Genomic DNA, 20175 nt, shown 5'->3' on the forward strand with positions numbered 1-20175 from the left:
CAGGCTTTGCTTCCCTAAAGAGTAACCTAGGCAACCATTACCATCATAAACCACACTGGAGGTGTTATCTATAGCAAATCTAATGGGAGATTAATAATCAATTGCCCAGCTGTGTGACCTTCAAAATTAGTGATTTTTAAGTACCTTAACTAATTTTAAGTCAAATAAGACCAAGTGAAACTAGTGGGTTTATTTAGATTTTTTCCAGGTAACAAAACCTCATCTATGTTAAATGGTCAGGACTAGCTGGTATGTACGTGCGAGTCAGCAGCATACAGGTGTGTCTAAGCCACGGACTAGTGATCTCTAAGCAGGAAATATAGGAGAAGAAGAGTGAGCCATCTGTGTCCTGAGGCAAATCCTCTGAGATTTGGAAGTCATGCAAAAGAGGAAGAAGCAACAAAGACTGGTCATGGAGTATGTTAGACAGCGTTCTGCTACTGTAACAAATACCTGAGATAATCAACTCCTAAAGGGAAAGGTTTATGTTGGTTCATGGTTTTTGAGGTTCTAGTCCATTATCAGTTGGCTTCATTGCTTTTGGGCCATTGTTGGCCCAATGATCTAAAAGCCTCCCACTAGGCCCCGCCTCCTAAAAGTTGAACCACCTCCTAATAAAACCTCTCTGGAGTCTAAGCCTCCAATACATGGACTTTTGGGGGATATTTAAGATCAAAACTATATCAGTGAGGTAGGAGAAGAACCAGGAGAAGCTGTTTCATGAAAGCTGAGAAGAGATTGGGCTATTGTGTTGCTAAGAGGCTGACCAAGAGGAAGACAAAGAAATGCTCACTGGATTTGCCAATCAGGAGGTCTTGGAATTTGTACTCCCAAGGGATGAGTGCAGTTGAAGGAATCAACCCATTTCTCTGCAGTTGAGTCAGGCTCAGATGACAGAATCTCACGGTAGATTAGGTGGCCTTGCTCAGAGCAATATCAGTGTTGTGATGGGGATGGCAGCCAGGTTGGAGGGATTGAAGAGTGACTGGGGTGGAGTTCCAGCTAAACACACACACACACACACACACACACACACACTTATCTCTACCCTCCTGAAACCCCACTAAACACCAGGTTTAAAGCATAAACTTACAACGACAAGAAAATGAAATGGTGATAATAGCAACTGATGGAACAGGAGAAAGGTAAAAGCCCCAGTGGTCAGTTCCCACTTGAAAACCGCTCAAGGTCTTAGGATTGAGAGTCAGACACCTCTGGGAGTGGTGTGTTTGTAATGCTGAAAACAAGGGTGATCAAATGAAATTATTAATTAGATGCAGATGGGACCTCTTCCCACACCCTGCTGTACCTCTCACAACCAGTAGGTAATGACCCTGTCCAACCTCACAAAGACTTATTTTCTAGAGATTGAACTGAAGCAAGTCTAGACTTGCAGAGGACACCAGCTAGAATGGAAGGTGGGACGCGAAACTTAAAATCAGAGGCTGAGTTGAGTCTTCCACTGAACAGTGGGAGCCCCTATCAAACCTCTTACCTGTGTGGACTCTGCTTGAATCCCTGCTTTCAGTTCTTTGGGAGTATAAACGTAGAAGTAGAATTGCTCATCATACCAAGAAATGGTGACACTATTTTCCACAGCAGCAGCACCGTTTTACATTCCCACATCAGTCAATACCTGTTGCTCCCGTTTATCCACATCCTCACTCAGGTCATTATTTTCTGTTTCCTTGATAATAGCCATTCTGATGGACATGAGGTATTAGTTGAGGTTTGATCTGCATCTCCCTAATGATTAGTGATGTCGAGCGTAAGTTTCATGTGTTTGTTGGCCATTTGGTGCAATGTCTGTAAATGTCCTTTGTCTAAATCATCCATTCTTATTTATTATCCATTGCTAGGTCAAATTTTAGATTTAGCATATGAATCATTAGAAAGAATGATTTTCACATTTAATTTACATGTGGAATACATCTGTGTAGACATTTGCATATGGAATACATTCCACATATGTTAAATATTTTTATTTGTGGATCACTCATAATACAAATCGTTATTATGTGTATTCTATTCATGTACCCATTCGCAGTGAGTCTATGTGGGCAATAGTTTTTTTTAATAGACATCTCATTCTAGAATACATTATTGGATGTTCTGTTTTTGTCTCCTTTTCAGTTGTATAAATTTAAATGCATCCATTTTAAAGGAAAGTTAGTATTATTACTGTTAATTGATATACTTTTCACTTCCCATAATAGAATAGAACAATAAAGGTGAATGTGGTGGGTATGATTAAATTCCAGGTAGATTCTGTTGCCTGCAGCCAGCTCCCTGTTCCAGAGGAAGATAATCTAGTGCTAAAGTCTTGGTGCTAAAAACAGAGCAACGCCTGGTTGACCCTTCTGCCTGAGGTAGTTAGGGTTAAAAGATAACTGATGTGTGGTTTTGTGTCAATTAAACTTGAGATCCTGTGCTGAGCATTGTGATTTGCACCGGAGTATTTGGGTGCTTGTCAAAAATGCCAGTTGCCCAGTTGAACCTCACAACAGGAAGGCAGCATTTCTGGAAGTTCTGGGGATGAATGTACATGTTCAATATGCACAGATGGTGATTCTTCCTTAGAGTCACTGCCCTTGAGCATTTAATTTTTTTTTTTTTTTTTTTTTTGGTGTGTTGGGGATCAACCCAGGGTTTCACACATCCTAAGCAACTAATCTACTACTAAGCCCTAGCATTTAGATATTGGATTCTGTTTTACAGCCCAAGATGGTCACAGAGAAATCAAATGGGAGGTATTATCCAACCCATTGAGAGATGAAGAAATCAGAGCTCTGACTGGGGAAGCGACTTATGTGATGTTTAGAAATGTCAATCAAATTCTGTGTACCCCTGCTTTGAACCTCTGGATGATTTGAGCTCCCCTCCCCTCCCTTCCTTCCTTCTTTCCTTCCTTCCTTCCTCCATTCATTCAGACTTTCCTTCCATTCTTCCTTCCTTCCCTGAGTCCTCTTTTTCTTTTTAAGTTCTAAAAATTCAGAGCAAAGTTATAGATGCAGGCCTGGGGGTGTAGCTCACTGGTAGAACACTTAGCCTGCCTAAGGCCCTGGGTTTGGTCCCCAGCACTGGGGATTTAAAAAAACTACAGACGAGTGTGGCTTTTTTTTTTTAATATTTATTTTTTGGTGTAGATGGACACAACGTGTGGTGCTGAGGATCAAACCTGGGTCCTGCCCGTGCTAGGCAAGTGCTCTACCGCTGAGCCACAATCCCAGCACCGATGAGTATGTTTTTTAAGAGTCAAACCATTCTATAAGTATATTACCAACAAGAGCTGCTCCCTACTCTACTTCTGCCTTTTCTATCTCATCAAAGCCAGGGATTCTCACTCACTTTGTTGATAATCTTGGTATTACTACCACATGTGAAAATAGTATGCATGTATCATTTATTGAAAAGCTTTAGGCACATTTTGGCTTCCCGCCACTGAATTCAGGATTTCATTCCTTTATCTGGTGTTGCCTCTATTAGATTTTCAAACCCTTCTCAACTCCTGTTCTTCTAGTATAGTTTCATTAGAACTATGTGAACTGGCATTCAATGTTTGCATAGTTTTACTTTTAGTATTTTATATTTAATTTTTATAGTTCTGGAGATTGAACCCAGGGCCTTGCACAAGCTAGGAAAGCACTGAGCTATGTCCCCAGCCCTTTTTATTTTGAGACAGGGTCTTGTTAAGTTGCTGAGGTTGGCCTTGATTTTGCCATCCTCCTGCCTCAGCCTCCTGGCATGCCAAGATTATAGGCGTGCACCATTTCACTTGGCTGATTACATGATTTTGATTCTGTACCTGCTATTTATTCATAGGGGAGCCTCATAGTATATTATAGTAATTATTTTGCCATCCCTACAAAACATTTTGTCACTCTAGATAATTATGTTTATTATTCATAATCTTGTTTTCTATATATCTTTCATTAATTGAATCCAAAACTTCATCTCTCTCTCTCTCTTTTTCTTTTTGTACCAGGGATTGAACCCAGAGGGGCTTAACCACTGAGCCACATCCCCAACCCTTTTAAAAAATATTTCATTTAGAGACAGAGCCTCGCTAAGTTGCTGAGGCTGGCTTTGAACTCAGGATCCTCCTGCCTCAGCCTCCAGAGCTACTGGGGTTACAGTCCTGCACCACTGTGCCTGGCTCATCGTTTGTCTCTATTGCCCTTCAATATGATCACATTAAATACTGGATCAGTTCCGTCTTGCCGAGAAGTCTCTCCCAACCCCTCAACAGGCTGCACTGTTTGCTGCGCGCTGCTGTTTGATTGTCATTCTGGGCTCTTGCTTCAGGGTTATCCACTGAGTTCCTTTTACCTCTTTGATGCTAGAGCATCTGTTTCCTGTATCCCATGTTTTGTTCTTTCTTGGCTGTTTCATGAGCATTTCCTGTAAGGGTGCCTGGGAGGGAGAAGTTGTCAAGACTCTCATGTCTGGAAATGCCTATCATGGATCTGAATACTTGCACAATCGTTTGGAAATCTTTTTATTCAGAGTTTTGATAGCTCTGCTCTACAGGAAAAGCAGCATTGCTATAAAGAAGCCTAAGTCATTTGAATTCCTCATTCTTTTCATATAACCTGATATCCTTCCCCAGAAATTTTCAAGATCCTTTGTCCTCAGCTTCCATTATGTCACAATGGCAAGCCATGATATGGTCTATTTTCATTCAGTGGGCCCTTTCAATTTTTCTTTTCTTTTTTAATTGTAGATGGACACAATATCTTTACTTTATTTATGTATTTTTATGTGGTGCTAAGGATGGAACCCAGTACCTCACAAATGATAGGCAACCACTCTACCACTGAGCTACAACCCTAGCCTGGCCTTTTAATCTTGAGACTCACATTCTTCATATGGAAGATGTCTTGAGTTATTTTATTATTTCTTTCTCTTCCTTTTATCTATTGTTCCTTTTTTGAATTCCTATGATTAAGATGTAGGATTTCCTGAACTGGTCCTTCATTTCTCCATTTTATTTTATTTTTGTATGATTCATTTTTAAATTTTTAAAATTTATTTTTAGTTGTAGATGGACACAATAACTTTATTTTTATGCGGTGCTGAGGATCCAACCCAGGGCTTCACACTTGCTGGGCAAGTGCTTTACCACTGAGCCACAACCCCGGCCCTCCATTTTATTTTTATTTATTTAACAGCACCTGGCCATTTTCCATTTTATTCATTGTTTCTCCATTTTATTTTCTCTCCCATTTTCTATCAAGTTGCCTTTTGCTCTATTTTCTAGTGGATTGTCTCAAATTTCTCTCCTAATCTTGTAGAAAATTATGAAGTTTTTTTTTAAGGAATCCTAATTTTTTTTCTCACACCATTCGTGTCTTCATACATGTACTTAGGTTAATGATGCCTAACTCAATCCACCGTCTTTCCTGCCCCCTCCCTTCCCTTCCCTCCCCTTTGCCCTATTTAAAGTTCCTCCATTCCTCCTGTGCTCCCGCCATCAACATTATGATTCAGCATCCTCATATCAAAGAAAACATTTGGCCTTTGTTTTTTAGGGATTGGCTTATTCATTTAGCATGATATTCTCCAACTCCATCCACTTACTTGCAAACGCCATGATTTTACTCTCTTTTAATGCTGAGTAATATTCCATTGTGGATTTATACCAAACTTTCCTTATCTATTCATCTACTATAAAGGGCATTTGGGTTGGTTCCATGATTTAGCTATTGTGAATTATGCTGCTATACACATTGATGTGGCTGGGTCACTGTAGTATGCTGATTTTAAGTCCTTTGGGGTAGAGAATAGACCAAGGAATGGGATGGCTGGGTCAAATGGTGGTTCCATTCCAAGTTTTCCAAGGAATCTCCATACTGCTTTCCAGATTGCAGCAATTTGCAGTCCCACCAGCAATGTGTGAGTGAGTGTGCCTTTTTCCAGGAATCCTAATTTTTAAGATTAAAAAGAATAAAATAAAACTATGTTGAGAAACTGGAAAAATCCACTATAATGCTCAACATTTTTAAAAAATTAAAAATATACGCATCTGTAAAATCCTTAGATTTGATGGAACTAAAATTATTGGAAGTTAAAAACAAATATTTTGGAGCAATGTAGAAATTGCCAGGTAGCAAGTTTGGTGTTGTATCTGAAGAAAAAACTGATATTACTGTTATTGAAAGTAGACTTAAAATATAGAAAGTATGGGGCTGGGGTTGTGGCTCAGTGGTAGAGCCCTTGCCTAACATGTGTGAGGCCTTGGGTTCAATCCTTAGCACCACATATAAAGTAAGTTAAAAATCCATTGGCAACTAAAAAATATTTTTTTAAAAATAGAGAAAGTGCGAAAGCAGAGATAATCCAGCAGAGACAAGTGGCTATTAAACAAACTCATCTCTTATGAAAATGTAGCAAGATCTCATTTTCCAGGTTGTCTTAGTTAAATTTAACAATGTGAATAAATTCTATTCAAGGCATAGGAAAAAAAAATCCCCTGCTAATTCTTCCATTGAGTTTTAAATTTTTTCCTTTGGTATTTTTAATTTCAAGAGCTATTTTTTTGTTCTGTGTATATTTTAAAAATAGTATCCTGTTTGTGTTTCATGATTGTCAGAATTTCTCTGAGTATGTTGGATCTTTGTTGGTTTCTGATATGCTTCTTTGGGTTATCTATTGCCACAAGATAAACCACCTCCATTCATAGTAGGTTAAAACAATAAGAACTGTTTATTTGCTGCTGATTTTGCAGTTTGGGCAGGACTGCTTTAAGTGTCAGCTGGAGTCCCCTGTACAGCTAATCCCCCTGGAAGGTAGACTGGCATAGACCTATTAAGAATGACTTCACTTTCCTGTCTGCAGTGGCAAGTGCTGGCTGGGCACTTCTCCCTCATTCTCATCATTCACTACATGGTTCCTGGATCCCAGGAGGCCTCTGTAGCCTAGGCCATGAATTGGCAGAGTCACTTCTGATGCATGGCATGAGTCAAAGTTGGTCACAGACCAGCACAGAACTTATGGGAAAGAAAAGAGTCTCCACCTCTTGATGGAAGGAAGATTTTTTTTTTTTTTGGTAGTACTAGGTATTGAAAGGGGATATTCTATCATTGATCTACATCATTGACCTCCCCCCCCTTTTTTTTTTAACTTTGACACAGGGTCTTGCAGGCCTCGTACTTTTGATCCTTCTGTCTCAGCCATCCCCAGTATCTGGAATTACAGGTGTACACCACCACATCATCTCTAATTTCCCCATAGGTTCCATCAATATCACATTTTACTGCTGTCTGTGCCCACTTGGCCCTCTGTATCTGTGAGCTTTGCGTCTGGGATGTGTACTATGTAGTCAGGCCTATGATAGCTGCACCTGTATTGAACATGGACAGGATTTTTTTCCCCCTTGTCATTGCTCCCCAAACAATATAAGAATTATTTTCAAAGCATTTACATTGTATTAGGTATTATAAGTAATCGAGAGATAATTTGAAGTGTACAGGAGGATTATGTAGGTTCCATGCAAACACTATGCCATTTATATAAGAGACTTACGCATTCACAGATTTTGGAATTTGCAGGAATCCTAGAACCAATCCTTTATATGAATGTAAAAGGACCACTGTCCTTATGTTGAAGCTGGGGGTATCTTGACAGGGCTAACATCTAAGTTCCCTTGGCTGAATTTTGTGGAAAGTTATGAGAAGTTTAGGGATAAGCAAAGAGGTGGGCCCTGGTAAAATGATTGTTTTTAGTTTATTTGTTTTACATCTATCTTATTTGTTTCTCTAAGCTTGCAAAAATTATTTGTTAAAAAAGAAGAGTGACAGAAGGTAGGGAAGTGGAAAGAATGAGGATGGATTATTATTTTAAAGGTTTGGCTATGAAGGGGAACAGAGAAATGGGACCACAGCAGGGGATGTGGAATGAAAGGAGAGTTTCTTTCAAGATGAGTGAGTGTTCTCAATGATTCTCTGTTCTGGCCTCCCAGTAGAATGACTAGGGGTGTTTCAAAAAACAATGCCGAGGTCCCTCCACAGACTTTGGGAACTAGACCCAGAACTTAGGCTTGGTTTTGTTTTGTGGTCTCAGGGATTGAGCCCAGAGGCACCCTACTACTGAGCTATATCCCAAACACTTTCATTTTTTATTTTTAAGACAAAGCCTCACTAAGTTGTGGAGGCTGGCCTCAAACCTGGGATCCACCTGCCTCAACCTCCCAAATAGCTGGGATTACAGGTTTGCACCACCCTGCCCAGCCCAGGTATCAGTAAAAGCTTCTTAAAGCTTCCCTGGTATTAATCAGTTGACAAAAGTATCTGAGGTGATCAACTTAGAAGGAGGAAAGATTTATTTTGGCTCACAGTTCAAGAGGTTTCAGTCCATGGTCACTCAACCCCCATGGTCACTTAGTCTTGTGGCACAACTGTACATCATGGCAAAAGTACATAGCAATGGAGGATTGTTCACCTCATGGTGGCTGGGAAGCAAAGAGAGAGAGGAAGAGGCTGGGGTCCCAGTAACCCCTAGAAGGTCATTCTCCCAATGATTTAACTTCCTCCCATTGGTTCTTACCATTTAAGGGTTCCACCACTTCTCAGTAGTACCACAGACTAGGGACCAAACCTTTAACACATGGGACTTTGGGGAACATTCCAGATCCAAAGTACAGCACCTGCAGATTCCATTGAGAACCACTGCCCCAGAAGCATTTTTGAGTCATTAGGAATGAGGGAGGGAGGTTGATGAAGGAAGAAAAAGGACCCATTTCAGGCCGGGACCCAGAGTCCAAGCAGGGACACTAGCAAGAAGTAGGACATAACAAGTTCAAGCAATAGAAAATTCCAACTCGGCTTAACTTCAACAGTATAATTTACTGTTGCAACCCAGGCATCAGAGGTACGGTGTATGACACCGTGAATGACCCAGCCCATGTCATTTTCCCCTCGACCTTCCTCATAAAACAAAAATTTGGTTCCAGGACAGGAAGGTAGCCAGGGACCCCTGGGTACTAAATCATGCTTGTCTAAGCTGAGTGTGATGGTTCTACTCTTTGCCTCTCCAGGCTCGTGGTTATGCATGGCTGCCCCAGAGAAGATAAAGGGCCTGGTGTCTTTTCATCTCTTCTCTCTGCCTTCTGCAGAGTTGACCTCACCCTTAAGCTCCACTTGGGCTGCTGTTCCAGAAGTAGTTCCAGACCTCATGTCCTCACACCATACCAATCAGGAAAGGAGGAGTCCCACCCAACTCACCCGTGGCACTTGTGGAAGAGGGGTGATGCTCCTTTTTTTTTTTTCCCAAAATCCTAGCAAATGTCCTCTCACCTCCTTTTTTGTTTTTCTCTGTGGGTTACACAAGAATTCCTAAACAAACCAGTGCATCCAGGAGAATGGAATGTCCTGCATAGCTGAAGCCCATTGTGGTATATCTCTGGAATCAGGAATGGAATCAGTCCCACCCAAACCACCCAGATGAGAATGAGAATGGGTGGTGTTAGCTTTTTATCACTGTGATCAATACCCGAGAAAAACACTCAGACTTGGGAGTTAGAGCAAAATAAGAGAAGGAAATCAGCGTTGATGGTGGGATCCGATACCGCAAATATATAGGGAAGATCAGTGGACTAGTGGAGAGAGAAATAGAAGAAGGGAGGAAGGATAGGAAAGGGGGGGGGGAATATGAATTGAATTTAATGAAAGCATGGTGTCTGCATATATAAAGGCACCAAAGGGAATTTCACCTTTATGTAAAAAGTTTCAATCAAAAATATATCAATCAAGGAGCAGAAGGAAGACTAACAGAGCACCGGAAGGAGACTAAGGGGTAGGGAGGAGGGGAGGAAAAGGGGGGTGGGAATTGAAATCAAATTCTTTGCATGTATGATTTGGTCAAAATGAACCCAACTATGAATAGCTATCATGCTCTAATAAGAAATTTAAAATGTAAAAACCTGAGAAAAACAACTTAGAGGAGGAAAGATTTATTTTGGCTCATAGTTACAAAAGTTTCAGTTCATGGTCTATTGGCTCCATTGCTTTGGGCCTCAGGTGAGGTAGAACATCATGGCAGGAGGATATAGCAGAGAGAAGCAGTTAGCTCACCACAGCTGGGAAGCAGAGAAAGAAAAAGAGAATTCCAGCGACTCAGGAGGCTAGCCTCAGCAAATTAACGAGGCCCTCAGCAACTTAGTAAGATCCTATCTCAAAATTAAAAAAAAAAATAAATAAAAAGGACTGGGGATGTGGTTCAGGTGCAAAGCACCCTTGGTCCAATCCTTAGTATCCCCCCAAAAAAAGAGGTTGGGGCGGGGTCTGGGGACCAGAAATATCCTTCCAGGACACACCCCTATGACCTATTTCCTTCAATCAGCTTCCCATAGCCTCTACCACCTCCCAGAAATCTATTCAGCTATGGATAGATTAATCTACAGATGAGATCAGAAACCTCATTATCTAATCCCTTCCCCAAAGCCCCACCTCTGAATATTGCTCATTAGGAACCTGAGCCTTGGGGAGATACTTCATTTCAAAACCACAGGAGGTGGTTTCATAAGGAAAATATTAGGTGCAGGTATCAGAAGGAGAGGACAAGAAACCCCACTCACAACAGAGCAGGGACACTCCAACGCTTGCATTGGGACACGCCTTGCATCTTAACAGACAATGGGTTAGTGCAGATCAGTACTGTGGCAGATGGTCTGTAGTCTGGGGAGAGGGATGACAGGTGAGCTCCTTCCTGTCAATGAAACCTGGGCAAAGTCATCGACTGAGAAGAGTCTGCTATGCTTGGTGCTGGGGACGAAAGGATAAACAGAACAAGTCCTTGCTAACTAGCAGCTCTTGATTTCATGGGGAAAAAAACACAGCCCAAGGGAACAAGTAAGAATTTGTGGATGGCAGTATCCATTCCTCTTATTTTGGTAAAATCCAAAGGGCTGTGGTGTAGCCCTTTTTCTATTGGACGTTCCTACTTTCCTATAAGAATTACCTTTCCCCATTCTCAGCCTGCTCAGTGGCCCTGACTTCATCCTCTGGCTGCAAGATAGGCCCAGGATCAAGTTCTGCCCAAACAGTTTCAGGCAGAATTTGGGAACTGGTCCAGGGATGTGGCCTTATTTTATTTATTTATTTTGGTATTGGGGATGGAACTGGGGTCTCACGTGTTAGTGCTCTACCACTGAACTACACCTCCACCTTTTCCATTTTATTTTGAGACAGTGTCTTGTTAAATTGCCAAGGTTGGCCTCTAATTTGCAATCCTCCTGCCATAGCCTCCTAAGTAGTTGGGTATAGACATATGCAACCATGCCTAGCTAAAAAATAATAATAATAATAATAATAATAATAATAATAATAATAATATTTGCTGGTAGTTGGACCCAGGGCCTTGTGCATTACTAGGCAAGCACTCTATCATGATGTGCATCTCCAGGCCCTATTTTATTTTTTTATTTTAAGACAGGCTTTTGCTAAGTCTAACTGGCCTCAAACTTGTGATCCTTCTGCCTCAACCTCTTGAGTAGCTCTAAATACAGGTGTGCACCACCATGCTCAAATAATTTTTTTTTTTGGTACTGGGGATTGAACCCAGAAATATTTAACCACTGAGTCACATCCCCAGCCCTTTTTTAATATTTTATTTAGAGGTAGGGTCTCACTAAATTGCTTAGGGCCTCGCTAAGTTGCTGAGGCTGGCTTTGAACTCACGACCTCCTGCCTCAGCCTCCTAAGCCACTAGGTACTTTTAAAGCCTTTCATTAATTAGGAGTTGCTAAGATGATGAAATAAAGCAAAACATTAAGCTCTTGCTGGTCATTTCTGTCACCATTTGGGGGAATCCCACCTGAGAATAAAGAATACAGAGGAAATGTTGCTGAATAATACACACACACACACACATACACACACACCCCTCTTTTTTATTAAATTATTTATTTATTCTAATTTGTTATACAAGATGCCAGAATGCAATTCATTTTATATTACCCATATAGAGCACATTTTTTCAAGTCATTTATTGTACACAAAGTATTTTCACACTATTCGACACACACATACTTCTTGTAAGCATCTGGATGCAGCCATGCCTGAAGGGAGACCTACTCTTTTTGGATACACAAACCTAAAGTTTTTCTTTAAAATAATATGGAATCCCTTTTAATCAGAAGAATCCTGATTTAAATCAGAAGAAACCCTCTTAATCAGAAGAATCCAGAGGTCCAGCTTAGGCAGCCACGGAGTCAGGCAGGTCAGAGAAATCTTCCTCAGGTAAGAATAGTCACCCTGAATTTTGTAGATGAGCAGGTATTAATCAATGTAAGTGAGAAAAGTGCTTTGTGAACTCCACCTGCCAGCACACCTATGTCTTTGATTCCTGAACTGGGAGTATTGTGCCCCTCAGTCTCTTCTGTCCCACTAATCCTCACATCTTCTATTCCTGTCTCATCCCACCAAGTGGGTCATTTAAATAATTGTTCTTGTCATATATTCATTCAACAAGTATGTCTTAGAGTATGGCAGGGGAGGAAGTAGCTGAATGTTGTATGGGAAGGGAAAGATGTGTGACATGGTGGGTATTCAGCCCCTTCCCATTCCATGCTCATGGAAGACATTGCTAATCAATCCATGCAATCTTGAGCCCAGAAGTAGCCTCAGAATCTTTCTCATCATAGTACTCTAGACAGGCACCACCAACTGATTGTAGTTGACGTACAAGACAAAGCATAGTGTCTCCCCCAGCTCCTTGACATATGCCTACCTTTTCTGGCTCTCCTCAGATTGTACTCAGTCTCCTACCTACTTGGAAGACAAGTGGTCAGGAGAAGTGTGTGGGGTCTCCACTCCCTTTGGCAGAGGACCACAATGTGGTTGTTGGTGCTGGTAGTAAATTATGATAATTCTTCTCTGCCCTCCATGAATGTCACTCTCACTGGCAGTAAAGTGTGCATTAGTTGAGTCTGTGCACAAATAAAGTGTGCATATACCTGTGTCTGCTTAGGCATGTCCTTCCATAAAGGACCACTTTATCATAGGATCCTAAAAAGCAGTCTCTTTGACACACCTGGTAAGGACCAGATCAGTTATTCAGATACGTGTCATAGTTCATAGTGTGTAGTCAGTAGGTGCCATGATGGAGACTGAGTGGCTGAAGATCTGCTGGAAGTGAAAGACAGTTAGATTTCCTCCCGTAGAATGGAGAACCATTGTTTCATTTGGAGCTTTAACACCTTATAGCAAATACCATGACTTTAAAACCATATAGCAAAGCAGTGCTGGGCACGGTGGCTTATGCCTGTGTTACCGCTGTTTACCGGTGACAGTCCTTCTTCCCCGAATGCTGAAGTATATCACCAGAGAAGCATGCAGAGGCAAGTGAAGAGTGGAAAGTAGAAGCTTTATTAAAGGACAGCAGAAAAGACTTTTGCTCGGAGGAAGAAGGGGACCCAAAGGGCGGAATCCGTGGAAGGGAGAGGTCTTCCCTCTTTTATAGCTAAGGTCTTCTTTCAGCTTTCCCACATTCATGTCCTTTATTTCCCTTTATCTTGCAGTGATAGAATGCAGGTGGGAAGGCCCAAAAGGTGGGAGATAGGTGGGCTGAAGGAGTAATCTGGGCAGAAAGGGCCTGGGGTCGTTTTTTGATTAGCACTTTGCTGCTTGCTGTGAGCTGCTTCATTAATAGTTCCTTAGGATGGGTTCCTGGCCTTGGGGACATTAACATTTCAATTTCCCTAAGTGCTACTCTGCTTTCCTGCACTCCATTCTCTATAATGGCCTCCATTTTATTTATCTTATTCGATATTAGACCTGATTTACCTAACTACACTAACTACGTATCCTCAAATCTGGCTTCACCTATAATCCCAGGGACTCAGGAGGCTGAGATAGGAGGACTGCAAGTTCAAGGCCAGTGTCAGCAATTTAGTGAGAACCTGTCTCAAAATGAAAGAAAATAATAAAATAAAAACAGCTGGAGAGGTAGCTCAATGGTAAACGCCCCTGGGTTTAATCCCCAGTACCAAACCAACCAACCAAACAAAAACCCTTATAGCAAAAGCAAAACCTTTAATCTTGACCTCTTCAAACTATAATAATGGATCCCTTTCTTAAACATCTAGAATTATCTATGTGAACATAAACTGTAAAATTGGATAAACCTGAAGATAGTTGTATAACAGTTGTTTTCCTTTTATTAAAAAAAAAAAGAAGGAAAAGAAAGAATGAAATGAAGGAAGAAAGGAAAGAGGAAGGAAGGATCAAGTGTCACCCTCAAGGCAAGATATGGCCCTGGGCAAAGGTGGATCCATAACAGAAGGGAGACAAGACTGCAGTGCCTACTTTAGAGACTGGGAAGAGTGGGTTAATTAGGACCGTTAATGTAGAAGTAATAGATATTCACTAGAGAGAACTTGAGTGAAAAGGAGAATGTGTTATTATAAGAATATAAGACCAAAGGTACAGTCAGAACTCAGGGACAGCCTAGAGACAGGGCTTGGACCATTGTGAGAACTGAGGAAATGTGCTCTCTCCATCTCTCTCTCTTTGCACATCTATTTTGTCCTCTTTCTCTTTCCCTTTTCCTCTTCCTCCCAGTTCTTTCAGGTCCCAGGTTCACACAGCAGAAAATGGCTGCAACAGCATCTTGTGTTTCTATGTTCTCTGTTTAAGATACATATCTGAGAGTGGCCCACACCTGGCATTCCAACTACTCTGGAGACTGAGGCAGGAGGATCACAAATTCAAGGCCAAACTGGGCAACTTAGCAGGACCCGGTCTCAGAAAATAAATAAATAAAAAACTTAAAAAGAAAAAATAAGGAGTGTCTTCATTCCAGTCCAGTTCTCCAGCACAGGGTTCTCATGACCCATTTTAGTACAGGGATCCACCCCTGGTCCCATAACCTGTATGCGGTGGGGGGAAGTCAGAAGCTGCCAGGCTGGCTGTGTCCACCACAGCCAAGAGAGTGACGCTGATGAATTGAGAGGTTGTGGGGAGATTATTTCTGGGTATCCAAAAACCCCAAGCAATAAATATTCCCTATATAATTCAAGGAAGGCTTCTTATAGGAGGTGAATTTTAAACTAGTTAGTGTTGGTATAGTTCAGTGGTAGAGTTCTTGCCTAGTATTCTCAAGGTACTGAGTTCAGTCCCCAGCACCATACACACAAAAGATTTGTTTTAAAGATAAAAGAGGGCTGGGGGTGCTAGAGTTGTGGCTCAGTGGTAGAGCGCTTGCCTAGCACACGTGAGGCGCTGGGTTCGATCCTCAGCACAATATTAAAAAATAAATAAATAAAAGTATTGTGTCCATCTACAAGTAAAAATATTTTATATATATGTATATACTCACACATAGGTATTTTTTAGTTGTAGGTGAACATAACACCTTTACTTTATTTATTTGTACGTGGTGATGAGGATCGAACTCAGGGCCTCACCCATGCTAGATGAGTGCTTTACTGCTGAGCCACAACCCCAGCCCAGCTGAAAATATTTTTTAAAAAGGATAAAAGATGAAAAAGATAAAAGAGGGCCCTTCTAAACTAAGGTACTAAAGCACTTCCTCCCCAACACCCTAAATATTCCTGCTATGCTGTCTTACCCTGGATGCGCCTGGTTGAGCCCCCTTTTCCAGCCCAGCCCCTGCAGTAGGCCTGCTGAGTCATATTAGAGAAAATAAGAATCATGCATTTGGGAGCTTCCCAGCCCTGGGTGATGCTTTTTCAAAGCTGTCTGCCAGTTTCCTTATCTGTGTTCTGTCAGACAAATGCAATTCATCTAAGACCTCAGTCAGCTTTGGCTGGTGTTGTGGAGGGAAGTGGCCCTTGTCTCCAACAATCACTGAACAGGTCTCAGAGCTGCCAGCAGGTCCCTCTGACCCTTCTGGACCTTCCCTGATCATCTGTTTGCCTGGGATATCTCCAGGTGTCCATGTTCAGCTTCTTGGTGTCCTCCAGTGCTGCCTGCTGTGCTCTTGAGGTCTGTGAACACCAGACACTGCAGAGTGGCCCTTCCCTCAAGGTCTCCATACCCAGGGATTCTGGACCTGGGAGGCTAAAGACCTGGGAGATCTGGGATTCCACAGAGACACCTATTAAGTCCGGTCATCCCTTGGTAGCAGTGTTGAGGACCAAGTGCTCAATACTGGTTCCTCCTTGTCTCCTTTGGTGAAGTTTGTCTGGAGTCTTTCACCATGAACTCTTAATGCCATGTATGCAGTCCCTCAGGTCTTGTTTCAACTCCCCACCCTCAGCAGGAGTATGGCAGGAGTGCTGGATGCCCATCCATCATGGGATAAAGTTAAAACCTTAGGAGAGGTGACCCCAGAGACTGAGGGGAGTCACCTTCCAGTGACATGCATGAGAACCCATGTGGCCTCAAGTCAGACTGTATATTAATGGTGGTAACAGGGATGTCCTAATAGACACACAGCTTGGGAGTGGGTGCTCAGGACCTTGGGAGAGGCCTAGGAGATTACTTACAGGGCAAATAATAAAGGGAATGGTGGTGAGGCAAGGCCACCAAGTAGGTGGACATTTATTTGCTTGGCTTGGTGGTTTGGGTGAGGTGATGGTGGGAAGGGAAATCCAGTTGTTGAGCTCAGTCATAAGCACATTCTGACCAAATGGACCACATTTGGTCACAGTGGGTCAAGATGAAAAGATCATAAGGGTTTTGTGGTGTAAAAGAGAAATTACTATTTTTTTTTTTTTTTTTTTGCATTTTTAAAAATGGTGTGTGTTAAGAGACAGGCTTGGTGGTACAGCCTGTAATCCCAGCTACTTGGGAGGATGGGGCAGGAGGACCACAAATTTGAGGCCAGCCTCAGCAACTTAGTGAGACCCTGTCTCAAAGGTAAATAAAAAGAAGGTACTGGGATGTAACTCAGTAGTTCAGTGGTAGAGCACTTGCCTAGCATCCCAGAGGTTCTGGGTTTAATCCCCAGCACTGCCGAGAAGAAATCCAAAAAGTGTATGTTAACAACCCATGCTGACTGGGTCACCCATTCATAAGATGCACATAGTCATCTCCTCAGTAGCTACAGGGGACTGATTCTAAGGCCCACTCCCTCCATGGATACCAAAACCCAAGTACATGCAATTCATTATATAAAGTGGCATAGTATTTACATATAACCTACATTCTCCTGAATACTTTAAATCATTTCTAGATGACTTATAATACCTAATACAATATCAATACTTCCTAAATAGTTGTCACTCTGTATTGGTTAGGGAATAATGACAAGAAAAAAGTCTGGGGGCTGGGGATATGGCTCAAGTGGTAGCGCACTCGCCTGGCATGAGTGCGGCCCAGGTTCGATCCTCAGCACCACATACAAACAAAGATGTTGTGTCCACCGAAAACTAAAATATATATATATATATATATATATATATATTAAAATTCTCTCTAAAAAAAAAAGAAAAAAAGTCTGTGCAAATTTAGTACAGATATAAGATATATGTATATATACAGATAGAACTAACTACATGATATACATGAGTAGGAATGTAAAAATTTTTACCAATATTTTCTTTTTTATATTTTTAGTTGTAGATAGACATAATAACTTTGTTTTCTTTATTTATTTTTATGTGGTGCTGAGGATAGAATCCAATGCTTTACACGTGCTAGGCAAGTGCTCTACCACTGAACCACAACCCCAGCCCATTCACCAATATTTTCAATCTGTCATTTGTTGAATCTAAGGATTTGGAATTAGCAGATACAGAGGGCAGTTGGAATATTGGTTTGCTATAATAAGGTATCAAATGAAAATTTTCCTGTAGACACAGAATTAGAAATAGGGCCCCATGATTAAGAACTAAGCACTTCACGTTCTAGAGAGCAAACAGTGTTCCAGATGGCCCCACCTTTCCACCATCCCCAGGGCTTCTGGCCCTGTTGTAATATGTACTCCCAACACCCATTGCCCATTTTTCAGGCCACCCAGTAGGGACTGCAGGGTGCAGTGGGGAGCAGGTGGAGAGAGCTGAAGTGGGTGGGAGGCAGCATCTGCAATGAAGGCAACTCTTCTCCCAACAAACACCAAGTGGCAACTGTCTGGAAGAATCACTTATCTAGGATGGAGGAGCCTTCGAGAGCAGGAGATGGGCATCTCATTCCCAGCCACAGAGCACAGTAAGTAGGGATCACAGCACAGAGGGCTGGGAAGAAGATGGAGGTGGCCCCAGCTCAGCTCCCTGTTTCCTGAGAGGGTGAGGAGCTGGACAGTTCCCCTGGCTTCTCAGAGAGAGGAAGAAGTCAGAGGGCAAGCTGAAGCTGGACCACTGCCAGTTCTCCCTGGGCTTCCCAGGCAGCCATGGGATACAGAAAGAGATGGCACGTCTAGAGAGAGACATAACTGTTTTCTTCTGGGGGTCCTCAATGATGAAGAAAACTGGGGTGAGGCTGAAACCAACCTCAGGGAACCACATCCAGGGAGAGGGGGTAGATCCAAGTGTAGAGACCTGAAGCTAGTCCATTTTTGAAGATGTTCTTTAAGAGAAAGAATACAGCCAGGTACGATGACACACACCTGTAATCCCAGCTACTGGAAAGGCTAAGGCAGGAGGATCACAAGTTTGAGGCCAGTCCAGGCAACTTACAAAGACTCTGTCTTAAAATAAAAGAAGGTACCAGTGAAGTAGCTCATTGGTAAAGTGCCCCTGGGTTCATTTCCCATTACTTAAAAAAAGAAAATCTATACAGTTGGCCCTCTGTGTCCTGCATCCAAAATTCTGCATCTATAGAGTCAACCAACTTCCAATTAAAAATATTTGGGGAAAAAGATTTGCATCTATACTGAAAATACAGAGATTTTTTCCCTTTGTAATTATTCCTTAAACAATACACGATAATAATTGTTTACATAGCATGGACATTGCATGAGGTATTATAAGTCATCAAGAGGTTATTTAAAATATACAGGGGGATCTGTATGAGTAAGAAAGTATGCAATATTATGTCATGATGAGCATCCTTAGATTTTGGGTCCTGGAATCAATCCCCCAAGAATATTGAGGGATGACTATTCAAAATTAGGTAGGGGGACTTACAGTAAGGAAACATGAAGTCTCTTTTTCACTTCAGGAGGAACATACCCTACACATGCCTCAACTGGGCAGGGATGGCCTCTCAGGGATAGTAGCAACTGAGCCAAAGACAGATCAGGGGAATTTCCGCACCAAGAGATGACCAGTTAAGCCTTCCATCATGTTACTTACTTTGGGGGGAAGATCTAGGGATCAGGGGTCTGAGAATCAAATGGTACTCCTCACAAGATCCCTCCTCTCCTAAGCAGGTAGCCAGAGTGGGAGGAGGTATGAAGGAACAGACACAAACTTCCCCCTTGGGTTCCTGGCAGGTGAAGTGAGAAACAGGCACTTCAAGCATGTGAGGGATTGCAACTCACGACTGGATTGGATTTCTGGAAACAGTGATTGGAGAAATGCTGTTCACATTCCACCAAGTCAAACCCTCCAATAACCTGATTGCATGGATATTAACGTGGAGTTTCAATTGTACTCTTTGCAAAAAAAAAGAATCCAGGTGCCACGAAGCAAGAAAACTGCTTGAAAGGGACACATTTCCAGCACATCCTGGAGAGAGCCACCTGAGACCCAGAGTCAGAATGTGCCCAGAATTTGCTTCCTCATCCCAACATTTGCCAGACGAGTATCCTTTGACAAGTCAGTTCTCTGCTGGAAACCTCATTTCTGTGCAAAATGGTTTGTGTGAGAACCAGAGATGGTGGGTGGGGTTGTACTTTTGAATGATGGGATCAATGTTCCTGGTGAGCAGAGGAGATAGATGCTTGGGTAAAAGACCCTCCTCTGGGTCCAGAGCCAGACACTCAGACTCAGGTGTGCGCGGTGAGGTGGAATGTCCCCAGTAAAATGGACAAAACCGTCTTAGCTTGGATGGGTGAGTCTCCAACTTGTCGCAAATCACCCCGCCCTGCAAGATGCTAGGCTTCGCAGACATAACAGCTGTTCTACCCAATTCTTCTACTCCCTTTCCAGTTCTAGGATCAGGGAGAGACATCGATCTCCACCCCAAATCCTCTGTCAAAGTCTGACCATTTCACTCATAAAAATGTCAACACAGTGCTGTTGTAAGCTTAGCAGATTGCGCCACTCTTGGTTGCATCATTCCCTCTGACTTATAAATGATGATCCAGGACAAGTGTCCTGACAAGAATTAT

Source organism: Marmota flaviventris, chromosome 17, assembly GCF_047511675.1.
Source record: "Marmota flaviventris isolate mMarFla1 chromosome 17, mMarFla1.hap1, whole genome shotgun sequence".
NCBI lineage: Eukaryota > Metazoa > Chordata > Mammalia > Rodentia > Sciuridae > Marmota > Marmota flaviventris.